Here is a 22,607-nt window from a genome sequence, read left to right as displayed (position 1 = left end):
TGCATGCAGACACGGGGAGAATGCGCAAACTGCACACAGACAGTCTGACAAGCTGGAATCAAACCCGCATACTTGGCGCTGTGCTGCCCCGTGAGAACACAGTTGAGTGAGGAAGCTGGGAAAGAAAAAATGGTCTTCCAAGTAAGAACTGCTCTGATGATTGGATCATTATCGTATGCTAAGTATTTTCTGGTGTGACCTGAGCCCATCCACCTCGGACGAGTCGCCATTGTTCTGGAAACAGATACAAAGTGATTTAAGTTCCGAAAAAATGCGTTCGATGGGACAGTACACTTGTAATCAAAACAGATTTTTCCAGAAGCCACACACTATGAGCGTGGACATATTAATTCATCTAGTGCACCCACTGTGGACTATGAAACAAATTTGTGATTGTAATAACGTTTGTGAAAAGATTTGTAACTCGGGGGCTCGTTGTTGTGGTTCTGTTCACCGAGGTGGGAATTTGTGTTGCAGACGTTTGGTCCTCTGTCGAAATGAGATCCTCAATGCTTTGGACCCTCCTGTGATGTTTCCTCTGGCATCTGTAGTGGTTTGTCTCTGCCGCTTCCGTTTGTCAGTTCCAGCTGTCTGTTGCAGTGGTCGGTATATTGGGTCCAGGTCGATGTGCTTGTTGATTGAATCTGTGTGCCATGCCTCTAGGAATTCCCTGGCTGTTCTCTGTTTTGCTTGTCCTATCATAGTTGTGTTGTCCCAGTCGAACCCGTGTTGCTTGTTATCTGCATGTGTGGCTACTCAGGAGAGCTGGTCGTGTCGTTTCGTGGCTAGTTGGTCTTCATGGATACGGATCGTTAGCTGTCTCTCTGTTTGTCCTATGTAGTGTTTTGTGCAGTTCTTGAATGGGATTTTGTACACTACGTTGGTTTTGCTCATGCTGGGTATTGGATCCTTCGTTCTGGTTAGTTGGTGTCTGAGAGTGGCTGTTGGTTTGTGTGTTGTTATGAGTCCTTGTGGTCGCATTAGTCTGTCTGTCTGTCAGTTCAGAAATGTTTTTGATGTAAGGCAGTGTGGCTAATCCTTTTGGTTGCGGCATGTCCTCGTTCTGTTGTTTTCCCTTAGGCATCTGTTGATAAAATTGCGCGGGTATCCGTTTTTGGCGAATACATTATAGAGGTGTTCTTCTTCCTCTTTTTGTAGTTCTGGTGCATTGCAGTGTGTGTGGCCCTTTTGAACAGTGTCTTGATGCAACTTCTTTTGTGTGTGTTGGAACGGTTGCTTTCGTAGTTCAAGACTTGGTCTTTTTCTGTCGATTTTCTGTATACCTTTGTGGTGAAATCTCCGTTCATTGTTCTCTGTATCATCACGTCCAAGAATGGGAGTTGGTTGTCATTTTCTTCCTTTCTGGTAAATCGGATTCCTGTGAGTGCGGCTTTGATGATCCGGTGTATGTTCACACTTCTGTGTTTTTAAACGATGACAAAGGTGTCATCCATATACCTGATCCAGAGTTTGCGTTGAATTTGTGGAAATACTGTTTGTTCTAATCTTTGCATTACCGCTTCTGCTCTGAGTCCAGAGATGGGTAAGCCCATGAGTGTGCCGTTGATTTGTTCATATATTTGGTTGTTGAATGTGAAGTGTGTTGTGAGGCACAGGTCCTATGCTTGAGTATGCAGTATTTGTTGTCTGTTGTCACCATCCTGTTGTCTGTTCTGTTCTGTGTGTCCAGCAGGTTGGCTATCGTTTCTCTGGCTAGGGTTTTGTCGACAGAGGTGAACAGTGCCATTGCATCGAATGAGACCATAGCTTCTTCCATGTCTAGATTTATATTTCTGATGATGTTCAAGAATTCAATATGTTGACTGTATAAGTGTCTGGATCGGCTGATCAGGTGTTTCAATTTATGCTGTACTTCTTCAGCCAGTTTGTGTGATGGTGTCCCTGGTAGTGATACCATTGGTCTGAATGGGATGTCTGTTTTGTGCACTTTCAGTAGTCCATAGCATCTGTGTGTGTTGTTGATTTCAGGTTTCATTTTTTTGCAGATCAAACATGGTTATTTGTTCGTTTTTTTTTGTAGATTTCTCAGTGTGTTGTTTCTCCTATTGGTGAGCTGTGGGACGGTGTCAACCTTCCTCTTTTGGTAGGTGTTGGTATCTGCAAGTAGTTGTTGCTCTTTTTGGCTGCACTCTGCTCTGTCAAGGATGATCGTCATTCTGTCTTTGTCTGCTGGTAGCATGATTATGTTCTCATCGTTTCTTAGTGATTTTGGTACTTCCCTCTCCTTGGTGTTGAGGTTAAGTGTTTGTCTTTTCCTTGTTGTCAAAGGTACGATACTTCGTCTCACTGTTTGTTGTGTCTCTTCTGTCAGTCCATTGTTCCTGAGAGTGCATTCTCGTGCTGCTAGGATGTCTGCTGTCTTGGCGTCCCTGTGGTTGTAGTTGATTCCCTTGGCCAGTATTGTTGTTTCCGTGTCTGTTTTGGATATAAGTTTACTCACTGAGCTGGAAGATTTGTAATCTTCAAAGCAGCAGAACATACACTTATGATGCATTGATGGTCTAACTTCTCCTGTACATGCATAATTCCATAACAGGAAGGTAATATGAATTGGTGAACACTGAACAGACGTTACCATTATTCTGTACTTTGAGAACTTTGTGCAACGTTCAAGAGAGACCTTTAGGCGATAATCTGGTTTGAACACGGAAGATGGACAAATTGTGGGAGTGCCATAATCTGCCTTTATGCCGCAGTACACAATCAAACAAAAATAATAAAGCACCAAAAAGAGAAAATAGATTGATTTACTCCTGAGTGATGCGAGATCCCTTTGAAATTGATGGAAGAATTAGAGATCGGCAACTATGAGAAAAGCGAGGGAAATGGCTTTGGAACCATATGGAGACATCGAGATAAGTGATGAGAAATTGATTATGGTTCAGAAAATGTCATTGTCTACTTTATATCCTGATCTTTTCCCACGATGTGTATTGAAAATGTTAATCATCTGTGTTTATCTCTGCGTCTTGATATAAATTCTTTACTTAAGCAGGACATGTGACATCCGATTCTATTTAAATTGTTCAACAGAAAGAAGATTAATAAAGATGAGAAAGTGCTGTCAATAAATCACTGCATCTAATTAGATTCAAAGTAAATTACGTGTGAAACTGAATGAAATCCTCCACACAAGAACAAAGCTAACGCATAATTTCTCTCAGTAACAAAAAAGCAAGTGGTGTTACATGTGGTTATCTATTTTTCATGGCGGAAAGTACAATCTAACATTTATAATCTCCAAGAATACCTACTATCAAGGGGTTTCCCCTTTCCTGTCTTGAGCATAACAGGACAGATCTCTCACAGTTTCTGTCTCTGTCTCTCTCTCTCTCTCTCACACACACACACACACACTTACACAACTGACACACACATTCGCAGACTCACATCTCTGTGTGGGAGAAAGAATTAAACAAACAGGCATTTTCAGCAATTAAAAAAAGCATTGTACAGATAAAAATGAAATTTTGGTACCAGCAATAATATTATGGTGTCAGTATTAGAATAACTGTCAGATGGTATCTGAAGTCACCGTGCATATCAAAAACTAAAGCATATACAGGATTAATCAATTTCAAGCCTTATAAACACTTACCAGGAATGCCAATTATGGTAAGGATCGCATAAAACATTTTCCTGACAGCTCGCACAGTACTATGCATTTTCTCTGTGAACGTGTTGTGTTGTTTTGCACTGCAGACAATTTTTCAAGTTCAATTCTGAAATGTTCCAAACCAGTGCATTCATTTTATACTTTCAGGAGCATCCATCGGGACAAAGAAGTGTTTTTTTTTCATTTGGTAGAGTTTGAGTAAACAGATTACAACATGCGTGACATCCCCTGTTGATGAAAAACACAGGGTGTTGAGATTTAGTTAGAGCATGAAACCCTCGAAATGGCCATGTTTGATCAGTTTGAAGTCGAGAGTGTGGTGCTGGAAAAGCATAATAGGTCAGGACAATTGACAGTTCGGACAAAAGATCTTCGTCTGATTTCTGATGAATGCCGTTTGACCGAAACGTCGATTTTCCTGCTCCTCCTTGCTGCCTGACCCTCTGTGCTTTTCCAGCACCACACTCTCGCCTCTCATCTCTAGCAGGGGATAAACAATGACTGCAGATGCTGGAAAACAGATTCTGGATATCTTCAGCATCTGCAGTACTCACCTTTTCCTGATCTGTTCAAGAATGTCTTCACACCTGGTAACTGCTAACCTACAATATGAGTTCGAGATTAATCATTTGCACTTTTCTAGTACTGGACCTAACTAATTGAGTTAAACAAATCAGAACCCTAAGATAAACCCATTAAGATTGTCGAAGCCCAGCAAGTGACTATTCAGTGTGTACTGTCATTCGCAGTTCTCTGCGGGTTTCACTCAGCTGAGCTCATTCACTCACTTTCATCTTTTTTTCCTGAACTTTACCCCCTAGCTGCTTATTCAACTCGCTTTTGAATAAAGTTATTATAGCCGCATTTTCTCTCAGTTATGTTTCTGGATTCACATGGGACAGGATGTAAAAGGGCGGTTCCCCACTACAACCTTTGCTTTCGTAATGTGTAAAATTTAGCTCCATGAGTTGTTCACATGCACACGAGTGCGAGCAATGCCTCTTTGTTTGAAACGTGTGGACCCTACGTTGTAGTTATCATATATGTCAGCTTTCTTGTTCACGAATTCAACCCCTTCTTCAATGATCTGCCTGGTTTACAAAAGCAGCTGCTTCAAAAATTGACCGATGGAGCACTGGATGATAAAGTGGAACTACCATACAATGGACTCGACATTTTAAAAGTAAGAAAGATATACGTGTATTTTTCAATGATTAAAATCTCTGTACAAATTGATTACAGTGACAGCTGGGCCGAGGCAGTGGATGGTAAAATAAAAGCTTTTATTCTCATAACCCTATGGAGTCTTCAAACATAGGTACAGTTTGTGGAAACCTCTGAAAAGAGGGACCAGGGCATATGAAATTCATTGTAACGTCAGCGTCTTCCTGTGTGTTAATTCTCCATCTCCAGTCATTCAGACGATCGCGATTCCAAAGTGCTTCCTCCTAGTTTTGGACAGCATGAAGGTACAGAAAGTGAGGTGTTCAGACCACAGCCTCAAGGAAACCTGCGTTCCATCCATTTACACTGTCTACATGGCTTGCTGCCATGAAAATGCTGCCAACATCATCAAAGAACAATTGCACGGAAGTAATCACCTCCTCCAATCTCTTCAGTTAGGCAGAAGATACAGAGACCTGAACACACGCACTCTCTCTCTCTCTCGCTCTCTCTCTCTCTCTCTCATACACACACACACACACACGAGCAGCTTCCGGAACAAAGTTTTCCTGGCTGCGTTACACTGATGAAAGCACTCCCTGGCCTCAATTAATGATGATAATGCAAGTGTTGTGCTGGCCGAATGTGTGTAAAATGTATAATGTCACCTATGTGTCTCTCTGTAGGTCTCCATGAGATGGACAACCTCGCTTACTGTCATCTGTCTATACTGCTCATAAATACAAACCTTTCAGTTAACTTCTGTCGACGTGACAATCAATCAATCAATCAAGACGGTGCCTGTTGCAGGATCTGAACTGGAGGAATAACAATGAGTTATAAAAGTACAGAGATATATAATTTTAAGGCATGGAAACGGACACTTCTGTGTCCAACTTGCTCTTTCCCAGATATTCTTAATTCATTCAGCTCCTTTGCCAACAACACAGACAAAATTCGCTCCAAAGATAAAGTTGTGCGGCACGGTGGCACAGTGGTTAGCACTGATGCCTCACAGCACCAAGGACTAGGGTTCAATCCACGCCTCAGGCAACTGTTTGCTTGGAGTTTGCACTTTCTGCCCTTGTCTGCGTGGGTGTCATCCCGGTGCCGCGATTTCCTCCCACATTCCAAAGAAAAAGTGCAGTTTAGGTGAATTGGCCATGCTAAATTGCCCGTAGTGTAAGGTGCATTAGTCAGGGTAAAGGAAGGTGAATGGGTGCGGGTGAGTTTCTCTTCAGCGAATCGGTGTGGACTTGTTGGGGTGAAGGAACTGTTTTCTCACTGCATTTAATCTGATCTAATCTCATCAGGTCTGGCAGAACCTGTGGTGATAAGTCAGGGTTAAACTGGCATTCCGCTTGTCTCAGGCTTCCAGTCTGAAATAGAACCTTCCACCACCATCCTATCAGCCATTGCCAAGGCAATATATATCCAAAAAGTTCGCCCTCCTGGATTCTATGTGATCAAATCTTGCTGTCCGGTCTGCCACGCAGAACCTTCCCCAAAACATTGCTGTCGTCCATTTGGACCAGATGACTTGCTCCGCCTCTATCACTCTTGATTAGCACTTCTTCAAAAATTCTATCAAGTCATGAGACATGATTTCGCATGCATAACGACTACGTGGACTGCTCCTAAGTAGTCCATGGCTATCCAAACACATGTACATTCTATACCAAAGGATTCCTTCCAACGACGTACCGAATACTGAGATCAGGTTTACTGGTGTCTATTTTCCTGCTTTTTCGTTACCAACTTTCTGAAGTATTGACATTACGTTAGCAAATCTCCAATCTTCCAGCGCCTTACCTGTTGTGATCGATGTAACGAATACCTCAGCAAGGGGTACAACAATCACTTCTCTAATTTCCGACAAGTTTCTGGCATTAATCTGATCATGTCCCAGGGCTTCAGTCCGCTTTATTCATTTTAAGATGTCCAGCACCTTCTTCTAGGGAAAATGGATCCTTTTCGAGATATGACTATACATTTCTCCAAGTTATTTTGCTTTCATTTCCTTCTTAACAATAAATACTGATGTGGAACACTTGCCTGTCTCCATAAGTTCTCCACATCCCACTTGGCCTTGTTGACCTTTTGGGGGATAGGAGAGTAAGGGGGAGGCATCTCTTCTCTCCCTCGCCACTCTTTTGTCCTCAACGTAATTGTGGAATTTCTTTTGATTCGCCTTAACCATATTCAAAAAGGTTTCCTCATGTCCCCGTTATACCTCCTGATTTTCCACTTGAAATTCTATGATTCCAGTTATACTCCTTTTGGATTCATTCACACTCAGATGTCCATAATTGACAAAAGCCTCCTTCTTTTTCTTTACCAGAGCCTGAATTTCTCTAGTCTTCCAGCATTCCTTCAACCTGCCAGCCTTGCCATTCACTCTGTCAAGAATGCACTGTCTCTGGACTCTTTTCATCTCATTTTCAAAGGCATCCCAATTTCAAATTGACCCACTCACCTGCGAAAAACCTCTCGCAGTAACTTTTTGAAAGACGGAAATGATGAGAGGACATGTGACACTGGCAGGAGAATCAGCACATCATCCTGCGGCCAAGAGAATTAACAGCACAAAGACATTCTGTGGGAAAGCCCAGCCCAGTCTCACAAAAAACTTTTTGCTTATGAATTCGATATTTCTAGACCAGTATAAGAATGCTTGACCCTGATGTTATTATAATCTTTCTCATATTATTCTGGTCCTTTAAACCTTCATTTCCTAATAGATTTGCTACAATGATCGAGACTGATAACATGGAAAAACATACTTCATCCATGCCGACAAGATATTCTAAATAAATCTACGTCCAATTGTCAGAATTTAGCATATATCCCTCTAAACTCTTCCTATTAATGTCCCTATCCAGATACCTTTTAAATGCAGTAATTGGACCAGCCTCCATCACTTCCTCTGGCAGCTCATTATATACACGCACCACCCTCTGTCTGCACAAATGATTAGCCGCTCGACAGAATTCAGAATCCTCCTCTCAATGAACAGCCCAAAAACTAAGCAGCAGATCGCCCATCACCACGTAAACATAATTTTCGACACCAAGACAACAAGACGTGGGGAATGAAGACGATTCAGCCAAACAACTCTGCTCTGTCAAAAAAAATCATGACGAAGCTAATAATCCTCAGGTTCACTTTCCCACGTATTTTCCCCGTGGCTCTTGAATCACTTGCTCATTTAAGAGAAAGTGTCTACGAATTCACATAATAACCAAACTTTGACAGCCACTGAAGTGAATAATTCTGGATGCATCCTCTGACATAAGAAAATCAGCTTTATTTCTCAGCTAAATGTTAATGTTTGGGTACAGTTCTGCTGCTGCTGAAGGGCCACAGTTCCCTCATAGATGTTCAGTTTGGAGTTGCTGGATTCTTGAGAGGTACGTCAAACTTTGCCAGCAGTAGTGCCACATAACAGAATAGAAGGCATCTTTATGATGTGTGGGAATGCACCTCTGTCATGCCTGTGCGCTGGACTCTCCTAGAAATACCAATGCGGACAGATCTATCTGTGACAGGTAGGGTGGTTCATATTCAGTTCATTTAAGATGCTTCCATTTGATGACCTACTAATCACTTTTCGTAGTCTAAATGTTCTGCCTTTTATCTCTCAGACTGCTCAGTCAGTGGTTTTCCTGTGAGATTCTTTATGTGATGAACATTGAAGTATCACACCCAGAGCTTGCTATGTGCCCGTTAGATCTCAGTGTGTTCCTCAGTTTGTTTTCATCATTGAAGAGGACTGACGTACCACTGATCGCAACCATTCCTTCAGTGTCGCTGAGTCAAAGTCCTGGAATTCCCTGCTTCATAGTTTATTGTGGGTCTGCCTACACGACACAGTCTGTCGAGGTTCTTGGAACAACTTACCATTACCTCCACCCAACCTTCGGAGGAGGGGCAACGAGGGACGGGAGACCGGCCAGCACCAACCATATCCCATGAATGAAAACTATATGAGATTGGTGAAGTCTTTGGAGATGTACCTTCAGAGGAATGTCCTTTCTCGCCTCCGCGCACCGGAGCCCACCCTATTGGAGTTTTCTTCCCCATGCTTCTGCCCTGCTCCACTCTTGAGACCTGACAGTGAAACTGTTCGGTTGTTGTAAGTGTTCAGGCATGAAAATTTTTTTAAAAGTCTGGAAAATGGTACAGGATATTATAATCCTTGAACTGTTGTTTATTGATTCACATCAAAGGATTTCAGCTCAAAACAAATAAAACAGTGTTGGATCCAATACTTTTTGTCATTTATGGCAATGACTTGGTTGTCATCAAGTCATAGAGATGTACAGCATGGAAATAGACCCTTCAGCCAACTCGCCAATGCTGACCAGATATCCCAAACCAAGCTAGGCACACCTGCCAGCACCCGGCCCATATCCCTCCAACCCTTCCTATTTATATGCCCATCCAGATGTCTTTCTAATGTTGCAAAAGAACCAGCCTCCACCACTTCCTCTGGCAGCTCATTCCATACACACACACCACCCTCTGCATGAAAAATGTTGCTCCTTTTGCACCATTCCTCTTTCACCCTAAAACTTTGTCCTCTAGTTCTGGACTAGCACCTCGTATTGAACTAAGTTGAACTCCATTTGCCATTCCTCAGCCAATTTGCCCATCTGGTCAAGATCCCCTTGTAATTTGAGGTACGCATCTTCGCTGTCCACAATACCTCCAATTTTGATGTCTACAAAATTACCAATATACCTTTTATGTTCATATACAAGTCATTTCTGCAAATGAAGAAAAGTAGTGGACCCAGCACCGATCTTTGTGGCACTCCACTGTTCACAGACGTTCAGCCTGAAAAACAACACTCCGCCAGCACCCTTTGTCTTCTACTTTGGAGACGGTTCTGTACCAAATGGCTAGTTCTCATTGTATTCCATGAGATGAAACCATGCTAACCATCCTCCCATGGGGACTTGTCGAACACATTTCTAATGACATTGGTCACGTTCACCGCTCTTCCCTCATCAAACCTCCTTGTTATCTTTTCAAAATAACCTGAATCATGTCCGTGATACATGATTTCCCTTGCTCAAAACCATGTTGACTACCATTAATCAGTCCTTGTCTATCCAAACATATGTAAATCATGTCCATCATGATTCGCTCCAACAACTTGCTCCCCACCAATGTAGGGTTTACTGGTCTATAATTCCAAGGCTTGTTCTTACCACCTTTCGTAAATAATGGAATCACGCTAGCCAACCTCCTGTCTTGTGGCACCTCACTTGTGACTATCGTTGATACAAGTATCTCACTAAGAGGCCCAACAATCACTTCCCTATCTTCCCAAAGATCTCGAGGGACGTGAACAGGTCGTGGGGATTTGTCCTCTTTTATGCGTTCTAAGACATGCAGCGTTTCCTCCTCTGTAACGTGGATATTTTTCGAGTTGTCATTATCCATTTCCCCATATCCTATATCTTCCACGTTCTTCTCTACGGTAAACACTGACGCCAAATATTTAGTATCTCCCCATCTCCTGTGGATCCACACGAAGATCGCCTTACTGATCAATGAGGGACCCTATTCTGTCCCTTGTTACTGTTTTGTCCTTAATGTATTTGTAAAAACACTTTGGATTCTCTATAACCGTTTTTGCCAAAGGTATCTCAAGTTCCCTTTTTGCCTTCCTGATTCCCCTATTAAGGATTCTCCTACTGTCTTTACACACTTCTAATGATTAACTCGATCTCTCCTGTCTGTAAATGACATATGCTTCCTTCTTGTTATTAACCAAACCATCAAAGTCTTCAGTCATCCAAAATTCCCTTCACATACCAGAGTTTCCATTCATTTATAAAAGCTTGCCATATATCAGCTGTCCCATTAACTGCGAACATCTGCTCTCAATCAGCTTTTGGAAGTTCTTATCTAATCCCGCCAAAATTAGCCTTCCTGAAATTGAGGGCTTCAGCTGTTAAATCTGGTCTCTCCTTTTCCATCACTATGTTAAAAGCAATAGGATTCCGGTCTCTAGCACCACATTATTCTCCCACTGACACCTCCCTCACCTGCCCTGCTTTGTTACCCAAGAGCAGGTCAGTTTTTGCACTTCTCTACTTGGTACATTCACATCCTGACTCAGAAAAAAATCGTTTAAACTCTTAACAATTTTTGCCCATCTAAACACTTTGGACTATCACAGTCCTAGTCTATGTTTGGAAAGTAAATGCCCCTCATCATAACCGCCCTGTCATTCTTATGGACAACTGAAATATTCTTACTAATGTGTTTCTCAATTTCCCACTGATTATTAGAGTTCTATAATCCAAACCCAATAAGGTGATCATCCCTTTCTTATTTCCCAGTTCAACCCCAATAATTTCCCTGGATGCATTTCCTGGAATATACTTCCTAAGTACAGCTGTAATGCTACCGCTTATTAAAAAAATGCCACTGCCCCGGAACTGAGTCATTTGCTCAAGTCACTTCAGGAAGCATTAACAATCAATCAAACTGTTGTGGGGCTGTGGGCCAGACCAGGAAAGGATGACCTGACGGACATTAGCAAACCAGAGGCGTTATCAGGGCAAACCATGATTGCTCCCGGATTACGACCACTGATGGTTTGCTTTCAGTTCCTGATCTATTAACGGAATTTAAATTCTGCCAGCTTCCAAGTTCCACCATGCACTCGTGGACAGTCGAAACATCATGTCGACAACACGAAAATCACAAGTGTAAAACACTGTAAAACACCATAGTGAGATTTTCAATTAAGGAAGGATTGCCATTAGCGGAAATCCACACATTCTTTGGGAATGCGCCATTATATCACTGACGGTCTACACTTGCACATGCCCCATGTGAAGCTTCTCAGATGGTACAGGAGCATGGAAAGGATGTACCATGGAATATTCGAGATGTAGTTTTAAGTTCGCAGATGACACCAAATTTCGAAGTGTAGTGGAGAGCCAAGTAGGTAACGTGAGAATTCAATGGGGTCGTGATCAAATGGGCCAATGGGCTGAGGAGTGGCAGATAGAGTTTAATTGAGATAAATGCGAGATGATGCATTTTGCAAAAGCAATTCAAGCAGGATTTATGCACTTCATGATAAGATCCTGGGGTGTGTTACTGAGCAAAGGGACCTTGGAGTGCAGGTTCATAATTACTTGAGAGTAAAGTTGCAGGTAAATAGGATAGTGAAGAAGTCGTTTGGTATGCTTTCCTTTATTGGTAAGAGCATTGAATATAGAAGTTGGGAGGTCATGCTGCAGCTATACAGGACATTAGTCAGGCCATTTTTAGAATATTGCATGCAATTCTGGTCTCCTTCCTAACGGAAGGACGTTGTGAAATTTGAAAGAGTTCAGAAAAGCTTTACGAGGATGTTGCCAGTTTTGGAGGATTTGTGGTGTAGGACGATGCTGAATCAGCTGGGCTGCTTTCACCTGGTGCATCGGAGGCTGAGGGGTGACCTTATGGAGGTTTGCAAAATCATGAGCGGCATCGATAGGATATATAGACAAGGTATTTTCTTCCAGATGGGGGGGGGGGGGGGAATGTGTGGTGTTGTATGTTCAGAAATAGATGGGGTAGGCTTTGGATGAAATGGGAATGTTATTAATGGGACATAAGGGATAATGTTTTCGCACAGAGGGTGGTACTTAGATGAAATGAGCTGCCAGGCGAATTTGTGGAAGCTGGTACAATTGCAACACTTAAAAGGCATCTGGACTGGTATATAAGAAGGAAGTGGAGGAAGTATGAAGAAGGATGTGGGCCCATTGCTGGCAAATGGGACTAGATTAGGTTCGTATATCTGGTTGTTGAGAGAAAGTTGGACTGAAGGGTCTGTTTCTTTGCTGCACATCCTTATGACTTGACGACTCCAACAGCCTTCCAATTGGAAGGAGACAGGAATTGCACACAGTATTCCAAAAGTGCTATCCAATGTTCTGAACAACCTCACCATTGTTCCGCCTCTCGGACTGGGAGTCACGGCCTGTTAGATACACTATCCTTTTTAAGCTCTGGGACTGGGGTCATGGTGTATGAATTAATAGTGAATGAGGTAACAGAGATAGATGGCGTAGACTGATCAATTAACTCAGTGAGGGCACGTTGAAATGTTATTGATGTATTTCACAATGAATGACCTATCATGGAGAAAATGTGGGAAACTAAGAGTGAAAATTTGCCATCGAGGAGAGCTCATGGCATGAAATGTATGACTCTGTTGTTTATCGAGAGATCGATACTGTGAAATAGATATGGGAGACGGATGGACAGAAGGTGTGAGAGACAGAAAAGGATCTAGAGGCACTGAGTTCGAGGCAGTGAGAGGGCAGTGACAAATGATGAGGCAGAAAGAAAGCTGGTAGAGGAAGAAGGTCAATGAGGCAAAGGAAGAATGACTGTGAAAGAGATCAAGACAGATGGAGAGGAGGGGAAATAAAAAAAATTGAACACAAGAGAAAGAGACACTTGTTGATTGAGATAGTTCGGGGTGGACAGAGATATCACAGACTTGTGTGCTTTGCTGCTACCTGTTTTATGTGTTCTCAGCTACTGATGCTCCATGTGTGAAGTGCTGAATGATGTTATTTTCATGGGTTTTGCCTATTTTGCCTATTTATTCAATCCATGCCCCTCATAATTGTATAAGACTCTAAAATGTCACCCCTCAGCCACCGCCGCTCCAGGTAAAACAGCCGCAGCCTGCACAGCCTCTCCCTATAGCTCAGATCCTCCAGCCCTGGCAACATACTTTTAAATCTTTTCTGAACCCTTTCAAGTTGCAGAGCATCTTTCTGACAGGAAGGAGACCAGAATTGCACCAAATAATCCACATGTGGCCTAACCAATGTTCTGTACAGCCGCAACGTGACCTACTAATTCCTGTACTCAATACTCTGACCAATAAAGGAAGACATACCAAACGTCTTCTTTACGATCCTATCTACTTGCGACTCTACTATCAAGGAGCTATTAACCTGCATTCCAAGGTCGCTTTGTTCAGCAACACTCCCTAGGATCTTACCATTAAGTGTATAAGTCCTGTTAAATTTGCTTTCCCAAAATGCAGCAGGTCGCAATTTTCTGAATAAAACTCCATCTGCCAACTCTCAGCCCATGGTCCCATCTGCTCCAGATCCTGTTGTAATCTGAGGTAACCTTCTTCGCTGTCCAATGCACCTCCAATTTTAGTGTCGTCTGCAAATTTACGAACTGTACCTCTTATGGTCGCATCAAAATCACTTGTGTAAATGACAAGAAGTAGAGGGCCCAGCACCGATCCTTGTGGCACTCCACTGGTCACAGGTCTCCAGTCTGAGAAACTACCCACCACCACCCTCTGTCTTCTACCTTTGAACCAGTTCTGCATCCAAATGGTTAGTTCTCTCTGTATTCCGTGAGATCTAACCTTGCTAATCAGTCTCCTATAGGGAACCTTGTCGAATGCCTTATTGAAATCTATATAGATCACATCTACTGATTTGCACTTATCAATGTTCTTTGTTACTTCTTCAGAAAACTCAATCAAGTTTGTGAGACGTGATTTCCCACGCACAGTGGATCTGTGAGAGAGTTCAAGACAGCAAGGACTGAGAGATGGAAATAGTATAAGAGAGCAATTCAAGATATTTGGCGATTGTGAGACAGTAGGGGGGAAAAAAGATCCAGATGGAGACAGGCAAATACAGATGGAAGATACTTGTGTCTTGCTGTTGCCTCTCCGTAGTGTGATTCCCTAATTACCTGGATGGGTGCTGCACCAACAGCACTCAAGAAGCTTGTCAACGAGCAGTCCTGCTTAATTAACATCACATCTACTCCCTCCACCACTCACATTTGGAAGCAGCCGTGGGGACAAACTTAAAGATGTAGTGCAGAAATCATGTGGTAAATTGGTAGGGGGATTGAATTCCTGGGCCACGTGGTCATGCTTCAGCTGTACAAGACACTGGTAAAGCCATACCTGGAATATTGTGTGCAGTTCTGGTCACTTCATTTGGGAAGATGTGAAAAGGCTTCAGAGGGTTTACGAGGATGTTTCCTGGTCCGGAAGGAAGATCCTGCGAGGACAGGTTGAGCCGAACTGAGGCAGTTTTCATTGGAGAGATTAAAGTTGAGATGTGACTCAATCGAGGCGAACCAGATATTCGGAGTGGTAAATAGGTTGGCGAGAGAGAGCCTTTTTCATCGGATAGTGAAGTCTAACACGAGGAAGCGTAGCATTCAATTGAGTAGTGACAGCTTCAGGACAAAGTTTGGAGTGGTTTCTTTTCTCAGATTAATAGGGGCGTACTTGCAACACTTCCGCCTGCAGCAGTGGTCGGACTCGCTGACGTTAAGTGCATACATTGGACATACATATGGATTTTAATGAACTAGAGTACGTGAGGTGGGCGGCAGAGTAATTTCACAGACTGGCGCAACATCGAGGGACAAAGTGTCTGTAATGTGCTGTAACGCTCTTTGTTCTAAATCAAACAGTCAGGGCAACAATCAGTAAAGCAGAGAACAATATCCGACTCCAATACAAGAGTCCATCAGGGAAGGCAGATGAACTCAGGGCATGGTGAGTAATGTGGGACTGGAATATATTGCAATTGCAAAATGTGGAAGAGGGATGGACAGGACTGCAGCGTAATGCTCCAGGATAAAAATGTTCCATGAAATATGGGGGTGGGAGTGGGGCGTGGAGCAGAATGCTACAGAGGGGGAGAAGTGGTAATTTGATAATGGAGAATATTAATGCTGTACATAGGGAAAATATTGGTGGGAATACATCCAGGGGCGTTTTTGGGTGAAACTGAGAAATAAGAAAGGGATGATTACCTGATCGCAATTGTATTGTCCACCCCATAATAGTCAGCAGGAAACTGAGAAACAACTGGGAAACGAGATTCCGTTATATATAAGAACACCAGGGTGGTTGCGATAGGGGATTTTAACTTGCCAAATGTAGACTGGGATTGCCATCGGGTTTAGTTGGACAATAACTTAACTGTGTACAAGGAAGCTTTCTGACTCAGTATGTAGATGCTCCTGTTGGAGATAGTAAGAAAATTGACCTACGATTGGTAAATAAGGCGGGGGCGTGACCGAGGTGTCAGTGGGGGAGCACATTGAGGCCAGCAACCGCAACACTATTAATTATAAAATAGTCACGGAAAAGAATAGACTGGACCTGAAAGTTTAAGTTCAACATCGGAGGAAGGATAATTTTGATGATGTTAGGCAAAAACTTACAAAAGCTGATTTGGAGGTTGAGGGGTTGGAGGGGAGATATCAAGAGATAAAGGCACAGCTGGAAAATGGGGAGCTTTCAGAAATGAGATAACGAGAGTCCAGAAGCAGTATATACCAGTCGGATGAAAGCAAAGACTAGTAGATGTAGGGAATCCTGGATGTCGAGAGAAATTAAGGTTTGGTTAAGAGAAAGAAGAAAGCATATATTGTATGTAGACAGAAGAGATAGAGAGAATCCTAAGAAGACTATAAACGCAGTAGGAGAAAACTTAAGGATGAAACCAGGAGAGCAAAATAGGGCATGAACTAACTTTGGCGAATTGGGTTAAGGAGAATCCAAAGTGTTTGAAAACACGTTAAAGACAAAAGGATAACTATGGACAGAGCAGGGCGCTTAGATTATCAGTAAGGCAGCCGATGAGTGTAGCTGCAGGAGATGGGGAGATACTGAACGAGTATTTTGCAACAGTGTTTACTGTGGAGAAGGGACAGAGTGTGGGGAAATACATGGTGACATCGAGAAAAATGTCCATATTACGGAGCAGGAAGTGCAGGATGTCTTAAAACACATAAAAGTGGACAAATTCCCAGGATCTGATCAGATATACCCAAGAGATCTGTGGGAAGTGATTGCTGGACACTTTACTGAGATATTTGTATCATCAATAGTCACAAGTGTGGTGCCTGAATACTGGAAGTTGACGAACGTCATGCCACTATTTAAGAAAGGTGTTAAGGAAAAGCGAGGGAACAATGGACCAGGAAGCATGCCATCGGTGGTGGCCAATTTTTTGGAGGGAATCCTGAAGGACAGGATGTACATGTATTTGGAAAGGAAAAGACAGATTCAGGATAGTCAACACGGCTTTGTGAGTGAGAAATCATATCTCACAAACTTGGTTGTGTTTTTTGAACATGTAACGAAGAGGATTCATGAAGGCCGAGGTGTGGATATGACCTGTACGGACTTCAGTTATGCAAGGTTCCCCATGAGAGACTGGTTGGTCGGTTAGATCACATGGAACATAGGGAGAACAATTATTTTGATGGAGAACTGACTTGAAGGTACAAAACAGATGATGGTGGTGGAGGTTGGTTATCTTGCTGGAGGCTTGTCACTAGTGGCGTGCCACAGGAATCGGTGTGGTTCCACTCAGTTTTGTCATTTATCAGAATTCGTTGAATGTAAATGTAGGTATAATTAGCAGATGACAATTAAATTTGAGGTATAGTGGACAGCGAAGTTGAGATGGGCCAATGAGCTGAGGAGTAGCAAATGGATTTTAATTTAGTCAAATGCGAGGTGCTGTATTTTGGAAAAGAAATTCACAGCAGGACTTATACACTTCACAGTAAGGTGCTACGGACTATTGCTGAACAAAGAGACGTTGGAGTGCATTTTGATAATTCCTTGAAAGTAGAGTCGCAAATAGATAGAACAGTGAAGAAGACATTTAGTATGCATTCCTTTGTTGGTCAGAGCATTGAGTACAGGAGTTGGGAAGTCATGTTTCGGCTTTACAGGGCATTGGTTCGACCACTTTTGGAATACTGAGGGCAATTCTGTTCTTCCTATCTGAAGGATATTGTGAAACTTGAAAGGGTTCAGAAAAGATTTACAAGGATGTTGCCAGCGTTGGAGGCTTTGAACAGTAGGGAGAGGTTAAATCGGAAGGGGATGTTTTCCCTGGAGCGTCGGAAGATGAGGGGTGACCTTATGGAAATTTATAAAATCATAGGCATGCATCAATAGGATAAACAGACAAAATGTTTTCTCTGGGGTGGGCAACTGCAGAACTAGAGGTTTAGGGTGAGAGGGGAAAGATAAAAAGGGAATCTTATGGACAACTTTTTCACACAGTGGATGGTGCGGGATTGGAATAAGCTGCCAGATGAAGTGGTGGAGACTGGTACAGTTACGGCATTTAATAGGAATCTGGATGGGGGCATGAATAGGAAGGGTTGTAGGGATATGGGCCAAGTGCTGGCAAATGGGATTACTTTAGGTGAGGATATCTGCTCGGCATGGATGAGTTGTACTGAATGGTTTGTTTTCACGCTAGACATCTGAACGACTCTATAACAAGCATTCGACCATTCAGTTTAATAATGACTGTTCGACCCATCGAGTCTGCATCAACAGTAAACATAAATCTATCAAATGGTCTGATTTTGCGTCAACTTAGAAGATTTTCTTTTGAAATGTTATCTTGAACTGATATATTTTTAAACTGTTTTTACAGGCTAATAGAAGGGCAGGATTTGACGAAAGAAATCGGAAATTAGCATCATGTCAAGATCTAAAAGCACTTGATTTTGTCAGTATGTGAATATCATGGACCTTTCCACGTGTAGAGAGAGATATGTTTCTCTGTTCTGTCTACTTCAAACGATTAACAAATGATCCATAGACATTCTTGTGAGAGTGTTTTAGTGCACGAAGAGTGAGAACAACTTAAAGCGGCCGTAGAAGAAAAATGCACAATTCACACCAGAGACAGACTATTCACGTGTTCTAAGTTTGGACGAGGCTTCAACTAATTGTTAAACCTGGAGAAAGAATGCGAACAATTTCAGCATTGATAAACCCAGGAAATGTGTGCATTGTGGGAAGGGTTTCTATTATCCATCCGCTCTTGTGATTCAGGAGTGGAGACACACTGGGGAGAGGCCTTTCACCTGTTGTGTGTAAGAGATAGAATTCAGTGTTGTCTCCAACCTGCTGACACACGCTGGTTCACGCTGTGGATAGACCATGCAACTCTGACAGTGCGAAGAGACTCGTTGATACATCCGCTCTACTGACACACAAGCAAGTTTGTAACAGGAGGAGTGCATTCCCGGATCTGATTTTGGGAAGTAATTCACCAGTTCAGCTAACGTGATGAGATACAAGCGAGTTCAGCCTGGGGAAAGGCCGCACACCGGCTGTGATTGTCGGAAAGGATTTGCTCAATCATCTTTTATGTTTATTCACCAGCGGTCTGACACTGGGGAGAAGCTATTCACCTGCTCTCAGTGTGGGAAGTGATTGACAGATTTACCCCCCTCCCCCTTTCAGATACACCATTGAATTCGCATTGCAGGCAGTCCGTTTATCTGCGTTCACTGACAATAGACAATAGATGCAGGAGTAGGCCATTCAGACCTTCGAGACTGCATCACCATGCAATATTATCACAGCTGGTCATCCTTAATCAATATGTTCCTGCCTTATCTCCATAACCCTTGATTACACTATTGAGAGCTCTACCCAACACTTTCTTAAATGAATCCAGAGACTGGGCCTCCACTGCCCTCTGGGGCACAGCATTCCACACAGCCACCACTCTCTAGTTGAAGATCTTAGTCCTCATCTCTGTCCTAAATGGTCTACTTCGCATTTATAAGCTGTGTCCTCTGGTTCAGCACTTATCCATCAGGGGAAACATGTTCCCTGCCTCCAGAGTGTCCAATCCTTTAATAATCTTGTAGTCTCAATCAAATCCCCTCTCTGTCTTCTGAACTCAATGGTATACAAGCCCAGTCGCTCCAATCTTTCAACGTAAGGTAGTCCACCATTCCAGGAATTGACCTCGTGAACCTAAGCTACATTCCTTCATTGGCCAAAATAAATAGCCAGTGAGGGAAATGCTTCACTGCATGATCCAGCCTGCACACACAACAGAGAGTTCACACTATGGACAGCCGTTTGTCTGCAAACTGTGTCCCCACAAGGTGGTCAAAAAGATTAATACTGAAGATGTCACTGTGACAGTGACAATGATATTCCTGGTGATCAAGGAGTAAATCAGTGTTGGTAAGAGTGGCTGGTATTTCTCCAGGGAAATGTTCTATCAAAAACGGAAGCTACTGAGTAGCCAATTCTTTCCAACGCAATTACCACGAGTTAAAATGGGTGCACTCAATTCTGAAGCATTTATATTTTCAGCAAAGTCAGTCCAGATGTCAAAGAAAAAAAATATTCTGAGTTGCCGGCTTAGCTGAAACGTTTATTAGAAAATTCTTTTTTTCCCAAATGTTCATTGCATTAATAAGAAATATATATATGTGTGTGTGTGTGTGTGTGCATATATATATATATATATATATATATATGTGTGTGTGTGTGTGTATATATATATATATATATAAAACAATTTTAGAAATCAAATTTGCCCCTCAAACATAAAAATGCATCGGAAAAACATAACCATGGAAGATTGTCGCCAGCCGTGAACGAATTGCAAGTCTTTTGACAGGTGGCTGTGTCAACACAGACAGTGGAACATTTTCAGACAGAAAGCTCGAGAAATCACAGGTATAAGAATGAAAAACTGGGAAGGAGTCGAAGTAACTTCCAGTTGGCTATGACGTATGTTTTGGTTAATCCCTTCAGAAAGTGAATGAGTCTTCACCACTTCATGTGTTAAAAATCTTCGGCTGTAAACGTGAAATTGAATTCAAAACATTACACAGATAATTTGGATTGTGTTATATAAGGATGCTTTCTTTCGCTTCGCATTTGCACAATAATGTTTGTTTATGTTTAACAAAGTGACCTGTGGTGCCATGAATCTTTAACTTACTTGCAGAATATTTCAAAATACCTTTAAACACTGACTGTCCTGACAAAGATTGCAGGATTCTTGACACCTGTGGACAAAGGAGACCAGCGTCAGTCAGTGAGAAGCTCCACACACAGTGAGACAGCAGAAGCCAGTCAGGTTCAGACAGTGATGGCCAAATAAAACACCTCGTGAAGGAATGGCGCTCCGAAATCCAATGCTTCCGTGGGCGGCACAAAGGCACAGTGGTGAGCACTGCTGCCTCACAGCGCCAGAGAGGCGGGTTCAATTACCGACTCATGTCTCCCCGTGTCTGCGTGGGTTTCCTCTGGGTGTTCTAGTTTCCTCCCACAGTCACAAAGATGTGTAGGTCAGGTAAATTGGCCATGCTAAATTGCCCGCAGTGTTAGGTAAAGGGGTAAATGTAGAGGTATGGGTGGGTTGCACTTGTTGGGCCTAAGGGCCTGTTTCTACCCTGGAAGTAATCTAATCTTAAAAAAAATGTTAGACTATAACTGGTATTGTGGGGATTTTTGCTTCGGCCAGATAAAATATATATTTAAATTACAAAGACCGCATTGTGATGAATTTGTTTTTGGTTGACACCGGGAGCATTTCAGCAGAACGACTTTTAAAAATGTTTGAATGGGAATGTTACTGGCAAGGCCAGCAGTGCGTGCCCATCTCGAACTGTCTCCAACTGTCCCTGAACAGTGATGGGGTATCCATCAACTTCTGGAAGTGCTGCAGACCGAGTCCGTGTCTGCCTTACGACCACTGGAGCGCGTCTCTTCTGCAGAGCAAATGTCAGCTTACTGCTTAGGTTGGTATTCTTGAAATGGTCCTGTCGCTCTGTCTATCTCTTTTTATTTTTGCCTGGACTTCTGTCTCTCTATCTCAAAGCTTCTCATCATTATCACTCTGCCTGTCATTTTAATGTAATCCTCACTCTCTTGCTGCCTCCATTTATGTCTTACTCCGTTTCTATGTCCCTGTCTGTCTGCATTGCACTCTGTAATTTCTCTCACACATCCTCTCATTCCTTCTATTCTCAGTTATATATTGTTCAATCTGTATTTGTCTTTCAATCTGTCTCTGTCACTCTTTCTGTCATTCTCACTTTGTCTGTGTCTAGGATGATTTCTATTTACATCTCATTCTGTCATCTCTCTCAGACTCGTCATCCTTACGTACATTGTCTCTCATTATGTGTCGTCTCAGTCTCACTTACCGTGCAACAATATGTCTTACTGTCTGTCACTTGCTGCCTCTCACTCCCACTGCCTCACTTGTACCTGTGACGTTCTCTGCCAATCGCTCTTCCCCTATCTTTTCTTACTCTCTCCAATTTTTTGCCAGTCTTTCCCTGGCTGTCACGCTCTCTGTTTCACTATCTGTCCCTCTTTGCCTCTCACACACTCTCTCTCCATTCCTCTCTGCCGCTGACACACACACACACACACACACACACACACACACACACACACACACACACACACACACACACACAATTCTCGTCTCAATCTCTGTTTCTCTCACTCTATCATTGCACCTGTCTGGTTTCTTCCCTACTGTCAACACAACTATTTTTAGTTTTTGATTCTGGATTCTGCTCCCATTGTATTTTTCCAGCAGTTTTTCCTCGGAAACGCATTCCTCCCTCACACTGTGAATGAAATCCGCTGCTTCACCTTCCTTACCCTAAAGTGACCGGGCGATTTCGGCCGATTTGTCTTGGGTGGTGCTGTTCAACGTGATCCTATTGTGAGGAACGATTCGGAGCAAGGTCTGTACTAACTTCTCGGAGGTGAGTAGTTCTGGATGAACAGACCACAACAAGAAGATTAGTGCACTCTCGTTCCTGCTAAGATGGACCACTACCGGCTGAATCCGTGACCGCTTGAAATCAGTAAATTGCGCACCCACTCTGTGATATATCCTGGGATTTCGCCGGCACACTGCATTAGCATTTCAGAGTTTCTGTCCAAATTTCATCTCCTCCTTCACTG

Source organism: Hemiscyllium ocellatum (assembly GCF_020745735.1).
Source record: "Hemiscyllium ocellatum isolate sHemOce1 chromosome 41 unlocalized genomic scaffold, sHemOce1.pat.X.cur. SUPER_41_unloc_26, whole genome shotgun sequence".
Taxonomy (NCBI): domain Eukaryota; kingdom Metazoa; phylum Chordata; class Chondrichthyes; order Orectolobiformes; family Hemiscylliidae; genus Hemiscyllium; species Hemiscyllium ocellatum.
The sequence above is the reverse complement of the archived record's forward strand: the minus strand, read 5'-3'. Positions refer to the sequence as shown.